General features: G+C 37.6%; 1 protein-coding gene across 6 annotated transcripts in view; it reads left to right on the plus strand.

Moving 5' to 3' along the window:
• Positions 1–528: 528 nt before the first annotated feature.
• PDS5B (PDS5 cohesin associated factor B) overlaps positions 529–17,581 on the plus strand; it is a 164,001-nt gene continuing 146,948 nt past the window's right edge. For all 6 annotated transcript variants that reach the window (XM_074378039.1, XM_074378040.1, XM_074378043.1 and 3 more), the window contains exon 1: positions 529–688. The gene's annotated coding sequence lies outside the window, so the exon portion shown is untranslated. The remainder of the gene's footprint in view (positions 689–17,581) is intronic.

Consider the following 17,581-nt stretch of genomic DNA (forward strand, 5'->3'; position numbering starts at 1 on the left):
AAATGGGAAAGCTCTGGGATTAAGTAAAGACGTAACATACACAGTACAGAAAATAGAAAAAATCTATTTTATGGCATTTTGAGATGACTAGATCAGAGTCACCGAGTAAGGAGCAAAGTAGTTAACACCAATTTCATTTACACAGCACAACATTAGGCCTCAATTTCAGTATTTTTAAAAATGCCCAACTTTTATAACAAAAGTTAGAGATACGTAACAATTTATATGATTTTTCGGCAAAAGTTAGGAAGCCTTAGGGGCAGAGAAAGCATTGACACCCTTGGTCTCGCCGCCACAGCAGCCACAGCGGCCACAGCGGCGGCGTGCCCGTTTGGCTGCGTGCGCGCGCGACGGGAGGGGCGGGGCGAAGCGGAATCCGGCGCGCGCGCGCGCACGGGGCGGGGCGGAGGGGAGTCTGGCGGGTCGGCAGGGGCGCGAGCAGCTGTCTGGTCGGTAGGGGGCGCTGCTCACCCACGCGGCGCTCTGCCTGCCCCCGGGTGCTGTCCGCGGCGGTTCGATTGGAGCAGCCGCCGAAGAGCGCTTGGCGCCATTTTGAAGCGGAGAGGAGGAGGAACGGCCGGGCTGGCTGCGGAAGGGGAGGGGGGGGGTGGAGGCGATTGGATGCGGCGGCGGCGGCGGATCCCGGAGAGCAGCGGAGTGAGAGGAGTAGCGAGTCGGACACCCGGAGGTAGGAAATAATTCAGTTAACGGAAAGAATGTCTCTCCTCCCTGGTCACCGCGCTCCATTTTTCAGCGCCCGCCACCGCGGCTGTGTCTGTGGCGGGGCTCAAGCGCCGCCCGCCTGCCAGCCGGGACTCTCCTCCCGGCATCGGGGGCTGCAGCCGCCGGCTGCCTGGCGGCGGCGGGACCGGGAAGAGCGGGGCGCGGGCCGGGGGCGTGGGCCGGGCTGCGCGGTGGGGGTGGGGTGGGCCCCACGGCCGGCGCGCTCCCTCCACGCCGCGGGCTCAGCGGCAGCCTCTGGAAATTAAACTTGCCGCCTTGGCTCGGCCGCGGCGCCCGCGGCCGGGCGAGGGCGGCGGGCGGCGGGCGGTGACCTTGCGGGCGGCCGGGGGTCCGCGCCGGCTGTCCGGCCGCCCGGCCGCCCGCGCCCCGCCGCCGCCCCTCCCCCCGCGCCGGGCCGGCCGGCGGCTGTTTCCCGGGCGGCAGGCGGGCGGCGCGGCGCTCCTGTTGAATCCTCCCGCGGGCGGGTTTTCCCCCTTCCGGGCGAGGGGCGGGAGCGCGGGTCCCGGCCGACTCCGGGGCAGTGTGCGGGCCTCGGCGTCCTCGCCCTCGCTGCCCGGTCCCCCGCGCTGCGCCCGCGCAGCCTGCGCTCCGGCCGACGACAACGGGCCGATTGAGTGACATTTTTATACTGTTACTTGCCAGTCACCGGGGATAAAGCGTGCTCACCGCGCCTCTTGAAGCTAGTGCTGGGGGGCACCCGAGGACCTAGTTGAGGAAGAGCCCAGAGCGGGCCGAAGTGGCTCCTCCCCGGCGACCCCTGGGTTCTGGCTTTCGTTTAGGAAGCCTGGGAGATGGGACGACAATGCCAACGGCGTGCAACTGTGTAGTTGACATTTTTGCAGTCTGTTATCTTAGTGACATCTGAAAAGTTTCTGGTCGGGAGAAGCTTGTTGGTGGTTTTTTGTTTTTTTGTTTTTTGTTTTTGTTTTTTTTTGCTGCTATCACCCTTTGGTGTATACGTTAAAGCTGCGCTAAGCGGCGGTACAGTTATTCGAGGGAATGAGTCTGAACCCTGAAACGCTGCACCTCGTCGTCTTCAAATTGCCTGTTCCTGCGTTCTTTTGCCGCCCGTATAAACTCGGCGAAGGGTTTCAAAGAGCAGGTCCCTATCCACTTAACAAACGTTTTAAGCATCCTAACCCCTAAAGGGGACCTTTTATTTGACTTTGAAGAACGTACTGTGAACGCTCTTTTCACAGTTTTATTGTGAAATGATGGATGGGCAGTACTGTCTTGAACGACCACACCAACCCTGTTTATTAAACCATTTCCGAAACTTTGGATATAGCCTTTAATTTCGAAGGTTGGTCTGGGGTCTTGAGTGAGTGAGTCTTCTACTGTTTTCTTACTAGTCCTTAAAAATTCAAGTGTGTTTATGTATAAGAGGCGACCTATAAATAAATCACAATTATTTAAAACTTGAGTGGCAATGTAATCATTGCCCTCAGTTAACACGTAAAGTTCCAAGACTGGGCATAGAACATTTTCTATACTACCTCATGTAGTAGCAAGTAAAATAGTTAAAAACACAAAAATGATGTTAAGCAAAATAAGGACTAGTAAGGACACTTATCAATGCAGTTCATATGTCAGAGATGTTAGCATTTTTAGGGACAATAAAATGGGCATTTCCATGATGCATGCAGGTCAGTTGCTAGAACAATCTTGTATCACCTGGTATAGCAGAAAACCTAATTACAATTTGTAGTGGTGAATATGTAGGTGAAAGTTTCAACATGGAACTTCTTATGATAAAATAGGTTTATTCCGAAAAACAACTATTAAAAAATCGCTGTCATAACATTCTTTCGAAATAAATTTACCAATGTATACAGAAAAGGTGCACTTTAGACTTTATTTGATTACTGAAGTAGTGTATGTGTGTGTGTGTGTGTGTGTGTGTGTGTGTGTGTGTGTATAGGCCTTTGGACTGTTTAAAAAAATTATCCTCTGGGTTTTACTTGAAGGTCTGAATATTTTAAATAACAAAGTAGTGTTTGTACTTTTTTTTATATATACTTTTGGGCCCTTTCTTATTTTCTCCTTTTTTTTTTTTTTTTGTTGAGATTAATTCTCCTTATGTTAACTTTGTTTTTACAGCAGTTTTTGTACAAGTTTTTGTACTCTTCTGTCACTTTCATTCCTGTTTGGTATGCCTTTCTTTTCCCTCACTTTTCCCAAGAGTTAGAGGAGATAATGTGGTGATGATAGTGGTTCTTGTTGTCATGGGATGTTTTGTACAAAGCTTATTTGACATATATTTCTACATGGGTTGGCTATCGAATAAGTTTTGATTTTAAAATTTATATTAAAAGTGTTTTGCAGCTTTAACAGTCACAAAGAGTTAGGTTTTGAGGACTGGGCTTTATCAATAATTTGTTAAGCCTAAAGTAAAGTGATTCTCTGTATTAGACAGAGGTGGCCCTGGTGAAGAGTGAAGTGGTAGACTATACCCAGAACTTTGTGAGAAGGGAAAAATTTGGGGAGATTGTGCTCTTTTTTTTTGCTTCTCTGTCTTGGAGAATTAAGATCGTCCTGTGGCTTCCTCAGGGCTATGTTTTTTGATCACATATACCTAGAACTAACAGGAGAGTACACGGTGAGTTGGCTGACAAGTGTTGTATATTGGAAAAGAATAAATTTTTGTCTCCTCGTTAGAGAGCTGCAAGGAAACTTCAGTGATCTCCAACTCACGTATATGCTTGAGAAATTAGGTTCAGATTGTAATTTGATTTATCCAAAGTCACAGTCATATTCCTGTGGTGGAATTGGGGCAGCCCTGAGATATCCTGGAGGTTTAGAAGCATCTACATTGTCTGTATTGTTTTATTCAGAGCTTAAGTAATATTTAAAATTATTGCCAAATAGCGTATTGTTCTCTATCTCCTTCTCCCCTTTTCTTTTCATTCATTCAGCCAAGAAATAAAGTTTTGAGGTTAACCATCTGTTTCAGAGTTGGATTTTAATAATTTCTTTCCAGGATTCAGTCCACTTACGTTGTCTCAGAAGATAACCTCTTGTATGTTTCTGTCTTTTGGAGGTGCTTGGTCTTTCATTGTGACAGTACTTGAGAAGGCATTTACTTCTTATTTGTTAAACTTGTAAGCCAGAGTAATTTGGAAGTTAGTATTGCACTTTATTTTGTTATAAAATGTATGTGTGTATGAGTGTGCATTTTTTTACTTTTAAACTCAATTTGCTGCACAAGTCATTTATCACTTACAATTACAATAGGTGGTAGGAGAAAACTGTTTGAGTATTCCTGTTTAGAAGTGTTAAAAATTCCAAAAATACTTAGTTTAAAAATAAACCCAGTAACTTCTCGGAGGACATATTTACTTTTTAATCTTATTTAATGAGCTGCCAAATGGTTTGAAATTCTGACATCTTGGAGTGGAGGTCAGCTCTTCCACACGCTACTGTTATGAACCACCTGATAGCCATTTCCCCCAATACTTGAAAAAGTATTTTATAACCTTTTCTCAGTAATTAGTTCAAATTAAGGATAAGTTTGTTGCTTTGAGGCTGTAATTGTTTGAGTTGGTAGGGGTGATCATGCTTGGTGAGAAAATCATGAAGATTATACTCAGATGAGAAAAATTAGTTGGTTAAGGTAAATCTTAAACCCATTAATCTGAGATATTTAAAAATATTCAAAACAGTTATTGTGCTCTAATGATTAGACATCAGTAGTAAGCGACAATTGGAAATACTTGGTTTAGCTGTGTGAAACTTCTAAGCTAAGGAGAGTGGAGGAAAGACTGATAAGCAGGAAGCTATTTTGAGGCATCTTTAAAGGGCTATGACCTAGAAGTACTCCACTAACTTGCCTCCCTTTGACAGAGAATGCTCTGACCTGATTCAGTTAAAATGAACAAATACTAAGGTTCATATACATACAGTACTGGGGATGGTGCAGTAAACAGGACTGAGACCCTGCCCTGGAGAAGTTTAGAGGCGTGGTTGGCCACCTGCACCAAGGTGATGATAGCTGAGAAAAACCAGAGTAGGATCCCTGCTGTTAATTGATTCTGCAAGGGTCAGGCCTTCCTCCCTCCTCACTGACAGTTGAGGTTGCCCTTCTTTATGTGAGAGAGTGAAGGAGGGGACATTATAACCACAAGCATTGTCTCTCTCTAGGAAAGAATGGTTAGAGGGCCCAAAAGGAAAACGAGAGTTTGTGGTTCCCTGGGCAGTGTAGGGATTCTTTTTCTCTTTCATCTCAGAGGTTGTTTTAGAGAGCTAAGTGAAGAAATTTCAAAGAAAAGTCCTAGATATATATCCAAAATGTATTTACAAAATATATCCCTTAGTAGTTGAAATTCCATCAGGCAGTTTCCATTAGTATGCAGATACTGGGTCGGGAGTAGGGAGGGGATGTGTGGAGAGTTGGTGGTGAGAGTAGTTAAGGTTGGGAGGAATGGAGTACTTTAAGGCTTGAAATATACAAATTAAAAGTTATACCTATATATGATAAACAAATTCTAATGGTACAGAAAAGTAAAAATAAAAGCTACTTTTCCTCTTTCCCCTAAAAATCCACTGTTAGCAAGTTTCCAAAAAGTTTACTTTTCAAAAAACTTACACAAATAGTACTATACCTTATTGCTTTTTCTTGTTATTAAAAACTATTAAAAACTGTTTTCCTGCAGTTTATTTTTTTCCATAGTTAATGTCATGTAGCTCTTTTCATATTGGCAGATATAGGTCAACATAGTTTTTAAAATGATTCATTTTATATGCACGTATCATAATTTATTCTGACTCTTTTTTAGGTTGTAACAATTTACACAAACTAACAATATATGAGTATGCCTGTTACATGTTCACCAACACAGGACTTTATTAAACTACGCTTTTTGTTGACTTGATATGTGAAGTTTGTATCTTGTTTGGGGTTTCCATTTTGTTGATTATGAAGAGGGTAAACTTTTTTAATATGCTTATTGGGCAGAAGTTACTTGCAGCACATACTTTACATTGAGTAGGTTAATTTATCTATGACCACACCCCCCACCCCAATCTAAAATGTTCTGAGGGAGATGGTTAAGAGGAATAAGATTTTAGAGCTTGGGGCACCTTGGAGGGGAACAATGCTCTGAATGGAAAGTCTACAGTGCTGGGCTTTGAACAACCAAGGGTTAAGATAAGGTTATTTAAAGTTCTTAAGTTTATCTTAACAGAAGATACATAAAGGCAAGAAGGGAGATTTGATCGGGGCAAATAAATTTTGTATAGGGTCAACTCTGTCTCCTACTGTCTTCTTGTCCTGTCTCACCACTCCCCACTCTTGCCCCAACTGTCATTTTATTTTTATTTATAATGTCATTTGATTTGCTCTTCTTCCCTGGTCGGGGTGGCAACCTTGAGTTTGGTATTTCAGTTCCTCCAGAGATGAGGGACACTTAGTTTCTTCTGTAAGGGAAACTGATTTTCCTTCAAATCACTCAAAGGGAGCAGTTCTCATTTCTAACATCTTAGGTCTATTTTCTGATCTTTACAGTTGGTGTTCTGCTAGTGTCAGAGGCCTTGCATGCTGAGCTATACAGAAACCTGGGGTGTTGGCATGACTACAGGGGCTTTGTTCCTATTTAATCCCTATATGCTGCCCCAACTTCCAGCTTCACTTTTTTCTTTTTTTTTATGAAATAGTTTTTTCTTAGTAGGCTTGGAAGGGAGTTGGTGTAAAAGGCTCTTGTCTGTCACGCCCTCTTTCCTCCACACAAAATGGTAACTGGGAAGAAGTGATGTTAATTAGCTTGATTGTGGTGCTCTTTTCACATTTTGATACATATATCAAAACTTAAATATATATATCAAATATATATACATATATCAAAACTTAAAACTTAAAACATTTTATCTGTGAAAGGTACCTCAATAAAACTGATTTAAAAAAGTTCTTATCTTTCTCCAATTATTATATATACTAGTTAACATCAAATGGTTGGCCTTTTTTCATCATTACCTTTAGCCTAGGCCAGTGATTCTCAAATGGGGGGTGACTTTGAACACCCCTTCTCTCCCCAGCTCCTCCCCTTCAGGATGTTTGGCAATGTCTAGAGACATGTTGGTTGTCATAGCTGGGGGGTGGTGGGGAGAGTGGTGCTACTGAGTAGAGGCCTGGGGTGTTGCTAAACATCCTACAGTGTGTAGGGCAGCTTCCCACAACAGAAAATTATCTGGCCCCAAATGAAACCCTGGTCTAGGCAGAACTAGTCCAGGAAGCCTGCAGTTAGCCCCAGCTCAGCTGAATTAGATCTGCCCACCAACTTTGATGATAGCAACCAAGCAGCAGTCATGTTTCATGTAATCTTATGCTCAAAATGGAGAGCTTTGAAATATAGCTCCTGAATACTTTTTTCCCCTCCTCTGTGTCTTTGGTCCCTTTCTTTTCAGCTTTTTACTTTCCTTCTCCTCTACCTTTATGATATAACATAATTAGGTCAAGGTTTTGTAGTCCTAGTTGGAGTGACTTGAACAGCAGTAGGAGCATATGTCAGCATTTGATGTGGTGCTTGATGAGTGAAGTCCCTTGGTAAGGATAACAGAAGAGCATGGCAGTTAAGCATACAGATGTAGCATCAAGACTGCTTGGGTTTTTATCCTGCCTCCATCACTAGCTTGCTGTGTCACCGTGAACAAATTACCTAATATTGCCAAGCCTCAGTTTCTTAATCTGTGAAGTGGGGATAATAGCAGGTATGTTATTTTTAAAAGCAGCTTTATTGAGATATAATTCACATGACATAAAGTTCCCCCATTGAAAGTGTACAGTTCATTTTTTTCTAGTACATTTGCAGGTGTGTGCAACCATCACCACAATCTGATCTTAGAACATTTTTGTCTCCCATGAAAGAACCCCCCAAACCCATTAGCTGTCACTTCCCATCACCCCTTATCTCATTAGTTTTTGGCATAAGCCAGGCCACGTGCTTACCCTGGTGCCAAATATGTAAGTACTTAATAAAGAACTATTATAACTTGGGGCAGTGAGACTATTTGTGGCAAGCTCATTCACATCACTTTAGAGAAAGCAAAGATGGATAATTGCTGAATAGATAATTTGCATGCTATACTGTGCAAGGAAACTGTTCAGAGATACAAAGGTGAAAGATATTCCTTCATTTAAGAGGTCTATATTCAAATAGGAATAAAGATTGGTATAATAAAATACTAGCTGTAATTATAAAATAATTACAAAACAAGACAGAGTAAAGTGGTTTCAGGAATGTGTGAACAAAATATTTGCAATTAGAAATTTGATAAAGGGAGATTGATTAGTTATGTTAGGCTAAGAGCGCAGGAACCATGAAAAACTCCTTGAAGGAGGGACCATTCTGGCCAAGTCTTAGATGATAAAGTATAAGACTTCGGCTCCTGTGAAGAGCACTTGGAGAATGCTTTGCCTTCTGAGGTGGTGGTGGTATCCTCCTCATCATTTTTTGGCTGCCTCATACTGCTGCCAAATAGTTGCCTTGGTAGCTACACCCACACCCTTTTTTTGATGTTTCTAATCTGTTGTGAACTTGGGAAATTATCTAAACATAAGAAATAAATAAGCTTTCAGTGAAAGTGTGATGTCTGTGAGAAAAGGATATGATTATGTGGCCTTATGCTGTCACTTTGAGTTAGTTGCCTTTTTAGTTTTATTCTTTGGATTAATTGGGTTTATTGAATAAACAATTCCTACATAAATTAGACTTATATAAATGTCTTCCTTTTTTTTTTTTTTAATTCTCCAAGGCTTCTTCTAAGAGCTATACCCAACCTTTCTTCTAAATTTCCTATCTTTTTCTCATGTACCATCAAACATGATGCCTCCAGTACAACTTGTCCAAAACTGAGCTGCCTTCCTCTACCCTTTAACACCTGCCTTGGTTAACAGAGTTGTTTTTTTTTTTTTAAGTTTAGTGACTAGACAGCAACTTGGGTGTCATCTTGACCTATCCATCTCCTTTCTTCTCAAATCAAATGAGTTACCAAATCCTGCTGATTTCTGATACAGTAGTTTCAGTTTTTTAATGCTATATGCACATTAATACTTCAAAAGTAAAAAAGCAAAAAGAGAAAAAAAGATGAACAGTAAAAAGTCACTCATCCTTACCCTTCCTCATCTGCATAGTTAGTTCTGAGATTCCTACAATAGTTTACTAGTATTATTGATTTCTTACATATCCTTTTGGGGATTTAAAAAATATAACCCTGACAAATACATTTATCTCACCCTACTCCTCCTCTCCCAACACATGTTTTACATTAATGTTGGAAACTTTAACTGCTTTGCCTCCCCCCCTCCACTTAACAGTATACCCTGGGGATCTTTTTGTATTAATATATAAAGTGCTGTCTCACAGCAGCCTCAGAGTGTTCATTTTTATTTATGTACCATAATTTAACTAGCCCATTGATGGACAGTTAAGATTGTTTCTAGTTTTTATTATTATAAAAATGCTACATTGAGCAACCTTGTACGTATGCAAGTGTGTCTGTTGATTAAATTCCTAGAAGTGGTATTGCTGGGTCAAAGAATATAGCAGGTACAATTTTGATAGATATTGTCAAGTTGCCCTTCATAGGGGTTGTAACAATAATGTATATATAAGAATACTTGTTTTCCTGTAGCCTTGCCAACTCAGCATATAATTAGACTTTTTGGATTTTGGCTAATATGATAGGTGAAAAATGGTACCTCAGTGTGGTTTTAATTTACATTTCTTTTATGAGTGAAGCTAAGTATCTATTCATAGATTTGGGCCATTATTATTATTATTTTTTCTGTGAACTGTCTGATCTTAATCTTTACTCATTTCCCTGTCCATTTTGGGGATCGTTAAATTTCTCTTCAGCCTGTGTTCCATTGGTAGAGTTATTAAAAGTAAACATGGCTTGCTTACTCATTTGCAGTTGCCTTCTGACAGGTCGCTCTTCTTGCATTCTCACTCCCTCCTTGGCTCTGTCTCACACTGTTAGCGGAGTGATACTTCTCATCGCAAATTTGAATGTGTGATTCCCTAGATTAAAACTGTTCAGTGGCTCTTCACTGTCTCTATAATCCAGTGCCTTAGCATTAGCATGGTACCTACCTACCTTGCCGATATTTCCTTTTGCTCCTCATAGGTTCTCTAAATTCCAAGAACATTGAACTGCTCCTCGTTCCCTATTGTGTTAGACCCTTTGCTTCTGTGTCTTTGCATGTGGTATTTCTCTGCTTATAAAGGTCCATTCCTGCATGTCTACAAGTCCAAAGGCCTGCTTTTCATCCTCTACCTAATGGAAAGGCTTTCTGATACTTAACTCTTCAGTTAGGCAGTATCTGGGGCCCTCTTCTCCTTCTTACAAATCCTTGTGTATACGTTTATAATGGAAAACTTCACATTATGTGTTGTTATTAAATGTTTGTTTCCTTGCCTAGATTGTTACCTTCCTGAGGGCATGGAGTTTTAGTTATTTTGGAAACTAGCATAGTGTTTGGCACATAGTAGATGAGAATACATGCAAATATATGTATGTATACACTAAATATACGTGTGAACAACCCAAGACTGAAGAAAAAAGAAAAATTAATACTGTAAGCTCAAATTTATTTTTAAAATTTATTTTATTTATATGGAGATGTAAGTTAAATACAATAAAATGTACAGATCTTAGCTGTTCACCTTGAGGTCTGATGGTTATACCTGTGTAACTAATAATCAAAAGATGTTACATAGCATTCTCGTCACCCTAGAAAGTTCACTGGTTACCCTTCCTATTCAATTCTCCTCTCTGCAGGCACTCTGATTTCTAACAATGTTGATTATTTTGTTTGGTCTTCATATAGTATATACTTTTTTGCATCTAGCTTCTTTTGCTTAACACATGTTTCCAGATGAATCTATGAGGTTGGATGTGTCAGAGTTTTTTCTTTTTATTGCTGAGTATTAGTTAATTGTATGAATATACCAGGGTTAATCTTTTCTTCTGTTGTTGGACATTTGAGTTGTTTCTAGTTTTTTTACTGTTAAGAATAAGGTCTGTACGGATCTTCTTGCAAACATGTTTTTTAATTTCTCTTGAGTACATACCTAGGAATGAAATTGTTGCTTCCTAGGCAGATGTGTTTAACTGTGTTAGATACTGCCACCTAGTTTTTTGAAGGGTTTTCTCTTACATACTCCCACCATGACAGTTGGAGAATTCTAGTTGCTCTACACTTTTGCCAACATTTGGATACTCATTCTTTTTAATTGCAGTTATTTTAGTGGATGTGATACAGTTTTTGACAAATTGATACAATAATAGTGTAATAATTATAATTATAATATTATAATTATAATAATAAACTAATAATAATTAGTGTATTTTCTTTTGTGAAATACCTCAGTTTTCTACACACTGAAAAAATTGGTTCTTTATTGTTGATGTAAAGAATTCTTAATATAGTCTGTACGGATACAAATTCTTTGTCATATCAGTGTTTTTAGAGTATTTTTTCTCCCAACTTGTAAGTTGTCTTTTCCTTAACAGTGTATTTTGATAAGCTAAAGTTTTAAATTTTGATGAAGTTCAATTAATCAGTTTTTTCTTTAATGGATTTGAGTTCTGAGAAACCTTTGCCTACCCAGAAGTCATGAAAATAATTCCCTTGTTTTCTTTTAGAGGTTTCTGTCTTTTACATATAGGGCTGTGATCTATCTTGAGTTAACCGTGCATGGTGTCAAGTAGGGGGTTGAGGTTCATTAAAAAAAAGTTTATCCAATTCCATCACCATTGTTGAAAAAAAAAATCTTTTCCTTTCCAGCACTGAATTGCCTTTGTCTCTTTGTCCAGGATTGCTTGAACTTTATGTATGGATCTATTTCTGGACTGTGTTTTGTTTCATTGATCTAATTGTTTTTCCTATGCCAGTATCATATTGTCTCTATTACCAGAAGTCTTGGAATCAAATAGTGTGAATCCTCCAACGTTGGCCAGTCTAGTTCCTTTGTGTTTCCATATAAATTTTAAATTCAGTTTATCAATTTCTATTTTTAAAAAAGCCTTTTGGAATTTTGGTTGGGATCTTGTTGCAAGATGGTTCCCATTGATCCCTGCCTCCTTGTATTTATACCCTTTTATAGTCACCTTGCACATTGTGTGAGGATTGGTCTGTGTAACTAATAGAATATGATAGAAGTGATAATATGTCACTTCTGAAATTAGATTATAAAAGACACAGTGGCTTGCGCATTGGTCTCTCTCTCTCATCACTCACTCTAGGAAAAACCAACTGCCATGTTGTAAAGAGGCCCACTGTCAAGACTGTGAAGGATCTGAGATTTTACCCTACTTGTAGGCTAACAGGTTAGCCTACTACAGTTTTTTGGATGCTGATAGAAGACATGAGATTTCTGGGTCTCAGTGGAAAAATAGTTTACTGTCACAGCTATAGCAGTAGCCCGGGTACTGTCAGCATTTTTGTACCAGTTCCTCAAGCTCCAAATCGTACCTCATGTAAAGAGGGTCAGATGACAACTGCGCATGCAGTGGTTGTGTTACAGGAAAGGAATTCTGAACATAGGGAACTTGGATGAAAGAAAATTTTTATTTATTCAGTTTTAAAGATTACTTTCCATTTACAGTTATTACAAAATATTTGCTATATTCCCTGTGTTGTACAGTATATCCTTGAGCCTATCTTACATCCAGTAGTTTGTACCTCCCATTCCCCCACCCCAGTATTGTGCCCTACCTCCCCTCCCCACTGGTAGCCACTAGTTCTCTGTATCTGTGTCTGCTTCTTTTTTGTTATATTAACTAGTTAGTTGCATTTTTTGGATTCTACATGTAAGTGACATCATGTAGTATTTGTCTTTCTCTGACCTATTTCCCTTAGCATAGTACCCTCTAAGTCCATCTATGTTGCTGCAAATGGCAAATTTTCATTCTTTTTTGTGGCTGAGTAGTATTTCATTGTATACATATACCACATCTTTATCCATTCATCCGTTGTTGGAAACTTAGGTTGTTACCATTCTTAGCAATTGTAGATAATGCTGCTATGAACATTGGGGTGCATGTATCTTTTTGTATTAGTGGATTTTTTTCCCTGTATGTATGCCCAGGAGTGGAATTCCTGGATCATATAGTAGTTCTATTTTTAGTTTTTTGAGAACCTCCATACTGTTTTCCACAGAGGCTACACCAACTTACCTTCCCACCAACAGTGCACAGTGGTTCCCTCTTTTCAACATCCGCACCAATATTTGTTATTTGTGTTCTTTTTGGTGATAGCCTTTCTGACAGGTGTGAGGTGATACCTCACTGTGGTTTTGATTTGCATTTCCCTGATTATTAGCCATGTTGAGCATTTTTATGTATGCCTGTTGGCCATCTGCATTTTTTCTTTGGATGAACCTGGATATTTTTTAATGGACAGTAAGCATACCTACTCCTTGCTCTGGAGGATACTTTATCTTCTAAATCTGCTTACTTTATAGATGTCTTTGGAGAGGTAGTCTGGAACATAGGGCAGTAAGAGCTTCAATTGCAAGATGTGCAGAAATGCAAGAGACTGATGGAATATTGTCTTCGAACATCCATATGACAAAAAGCTGGGCTCTTCTGCCAATAGCTTTGAGTGAACTTGGAAGCAGATCTTCTGTCCTTCAGTTTATTGTGGACCTAACTACAACTTGCAACCTCATGAGAGACCCTTGAGCCAGATCCACCGTCTAAGCTGCTTCTGGATTCCTGACCCTTAGAAACTGTGTGAGATGTTAAATGTTTCCAACTGCTAAAATTTCGGAGTAGTATATTACACAGCAGTAGATTACTAATACAATTGTGTACTTCTTTTATGTAGGTCACCTTTTTTTGATGAGTGCTATAAACATATATTTATATATAAATATCTATGTAAATATGCAAAATCTCTACATCACCCCACTAAAATAGATGTTTCCATGTTAATGTGGCAATTACACGATACAGTTTTATGTTAATGTATTAACATGTGCCTATAATATAAAGTAACATCTTCCCGTCCCCCGTAGAGATCTTGCATGTTAAAATTTATTCCTAAAGGTTTTTCTTTTTGGTGTTATTTTCTTAATTTCATTTTTCAGTTTTTTCCTGCTAGTATATAGAAATACAGTAGTTTTTTTTAAAATTGTTATCTGCATATCCTTTGACCTTGCTTAAATTCACTTACTTCCAATAATCTTTTTGTAGATTCTTTAGGATTTTCTTTACAAAAACAATTCTTTAAATTCACTTAGTTCCAATAATCTTTTTGTAGATTCTTTAGGATTTTCTTTACAAAATAAGCTTTTTATTTCTTTGTCTTACCTTATTCTACTGTCTAGCATTTTCAGTTTAATGTTGATGAGAAATGGTGACAGTGGACTTTCTTGTCCTGTTCCTCATCTTAAGGGGAAAGCATTGTCTTTTACCATTAAATAGAACGTCAGCACTGGGTTTTTTTGTTTGTTTGTTTTGTTTTGTTTTGTTTTGTAGATTAAAGAAATCAGTTGGAGGATGTTCCCTTCTATTCCCAGTTAACTGAGATTTTAATTTTTAAATTATGGATAGGTGTTGAATTTCCCCCTTTTTTTGTATTTCTTGAGATAATTGTATGGTTTTTACTCTTTATTCTGTCATGGTGAATTACATTAAACCAGTTTTGCATTCCTGGGTTAATCTCAGTTGGTCATGATGTATTATCCTTTTATCTGTTCCTGAATTTGGTCTGCTAGTATTTTGTTAAGGGTTTTAGTGTTTATGTTCATAAGGAATATTGGTCTATAATTTTCATTTCTTGTAATGCCTTTTAATAGCATGGTTATACAAGCCTTCTAAAACTATTTATGAAGTGTTTCCTCTTCTGTTTTCAGAAATAGTTTGTATATGATTGGTATTATTTCTTTAATGTTTGGTAACCATCTGGGCATGGAGGTTTTTTGGTGTGTGTGGGAAGGTTTTTAGTAACAGATTTCATTTCTTTGGTAAATATATGGTTGTAGGGATTTTCTCTTTTGTCTTTTTTTCCTAAGCAGTGTATCTCATTTAGGTTATCAAATCTCTTAGCACAAAGTTTGTAACTTTTCTTTGTGGTCCTTGAATGTCTGTAGGATCTGTAGTGACCTCTTTTTTATTCCTGATGTTGGTAATTTGTATTTTACTTTCTTCTTGATCATTCTTGCTAGGGGTTTAGCCATTTTTTTCCCCACAGCTTTTGGTTTCAATAATTTATTTTAATTGACTTTTGCTCTTTTCTTGGTAATTTTCTTCACTCTTATTTTCATTTTTTGTTAATTTTTTTTGGTGGGGGGAGAAGGAGGTAATCAGGTTTATTTGTTTTTTTAATGGGAGGGATTGAACCCAGGACCTCCTGCATGCTAAGCACATGCATGCTCTACCGTTGAGCTACACCCTCTCCAACCTTCACTTTTACTTTCTGTTGGTTTAATTTGTTCTTTTTTTTTACCTTTCTAGCTTCTTATGCTAGAAATTTAGGCGTTTAATTTGGGAATTTAAATACTTAAATTTAAGACTTTCTTTTAAAATATAAGTACTTAAAGTTATAATTTCCAAATAATTTTTTATATAATTTTATATTTTTATTTTTATATATTATATATATATATTTTATTTTATATATTATATTTTTATTATCTGTTCAAAATATTTTCTGATGTTCCTTGTGATTTCTTTTTTGACTCATTTTTTTTTTTTTAGAAGTTTGTTGCTTAATTTTCAGATTGAGTTTTCCTGGATAACTTAACTGTAATTGATTTCTAATGTAATTCTGTTGTAGTCACAGAATATACTCTGTAAGATTCCTTCATTTGAAATGTAAGGCTTGTTTCATGGTGTAGTATATGGTCTCATAAGATTAAGTTGGTTAATAGTGTTGTTCAAATCACCTATATCTGAGATCAGAAAATGTTCTGCAAAGGACTGTATAGAAAATATTTTAGGTTTTGTGAATTATACAGTTTCTGTTTTAACTACTCTACCCTTGTAGTGCAAGAGCAGCTGTGATAGTATGTAAATGGTAGGTATGGCAGTGTTCTGATAAAACTTTATTTATAAAGATGGGCAGAGGGCCATGGATCTGCCCTGCAGTTTGCTGACTCCTGATTTATATGCCTGTGGATTTTTTTTCCCATTTCTGTTGCTGAGAGAAGGAATATTAAAATTTCCAACTGTAACTGTGGGTTTCTTCATTTTTTCCTATAACTTTGTCAGCTTTTGTTTCATGTATTTCCTCCATGCAGTTTTTACCTCAACCTCTGATACTAAGTGCGTTCTCATTTACAGTTGTTATGCCTTTTGGATGAATTTATCTTTATCTGTGATAATTCTTCTTTATTGAAGTTAATTTTTTTCTGACATTAATGTGCATATGTCAGTTCCCTATGTTTAGTATTTATATTCATGGTGTATAAGTTTTTGTTATATGTTTAATCTGACTGTGTCTTTGTTTTTAAAATGTATCTCTTATAGGCAACATATATTTAATGGCTTTTTTCTTCTTTATTTCTTTCTCTTATTATTAAACATATCTAATAATCTCTGCCTTTCAGTGGAGGGTTTGGTAACTACATTTAATATTATTTATATGGTTGAGTTTAAGTCTACCACTTTGCTAATTTTTTTAATTGACATATAGTTCAGAGGTGCAGCAAAGTGATTCAGTTATAGCTATATGTTTTATATTTTATCTGTCTCTTCTCTCTTCTTTTATTGCCTTTTATGTTAGTCAAATTTTAAAAAATATTCTATTTTGAATCCTTGATTGGTTTTTTAAGCTGTACTATTTTGTATAAGTGACTGTTCTAGAGATTACAGTGATCATGATTGACTTTTACAGTTCATTTAGCATTAACATTATGCCACGTCATGTAAAGTGAAAGAACCTTATAAACCATAATTATATTTGACCTTTATGCTATTGGTGTGTGATCTTTTGGTGTAATACAATGCTGTTTTTGCTTTAAATAGTTGGTAGCCTTTTAAAGAATTTGAGAGAAATAAGTCTTTTGTATATAACTACATAGTTATTATTTCAGGTTTTCTTTATTTCTTTGTGTTGTTCTTAGTTTTATCTGATGTCATTTCCCTTCAGCTTGAAGAATTTCCTTTAACATTGCATAATGTCCAGGTCTAGAGATAAACTCTTAAGCTTATGTATATATATTTACTCTTATTTTTCAAGAACATGTTTGCTGGATATAGGTTCTGGGTTGACAGTCTTTAACTGCTTTAAATATTTTGTTAAATTGTCTTCTGGTCTCTGTAGCGTCTTTAATTTTGAACTGTTTGATGTGTTCTTTTTCATTTTTTTTTCTTTTTTTTTTTTTTTTCTGCTTAGAGTTTGTTGAGCTTATTGAATTTGCACATTGATTTTTTTCACCAATTTTTAACCATTATTTAAAAATGCTTTTTCTGCCCCATTTGCTCTTCTTCTGAGATTCTTATTTTGTTTGAAATTGTACTATTATAAGTCTGTGAGTCTTTGTTGTTTTTAATTTTTTCCCAATCTTTTTCCCTCTGTTCTTCAGATTGAATAATTTCTACTGATCTGTCTTCAAGTCATTGATCCTTTTTAATGTTGCTTTTAAAATGCTGTGAAGCCCATTTTCTCCCCTCCATTTACTTATTTACTTACTTTCCAGCTTCACTGACAGATAACATTGTGTAAATTTAGCCTGTACAACATGATCATTTGATATATGTATATATTGTTAAAAGGTTAGCACAATTAGGTTAGTTAATACATCTGTTATTTCACATATTTAACATTATTTTGTGTGTGTGGTGAGAATATGTAAAATTTACTCTCTTAGCAGCTTTCAAGTACACAGTACAG

This window comes from Camelus bactrianus, chromosome 14 (genome assembly GCF_048773025.1).
Source record: "Camelus bactrianus isolate YW-2024 breed Bactrian camel chromosome 14, ASM4877302v1, whole genome shotgun sequence".
NCBI classification, from domain to species: domain Eukaryota; kingdom Metazoa; phylum Chordata; class Mammalia; order Artiodactyla; family Camelidae; genus Camelus; species Camelus bactrianus.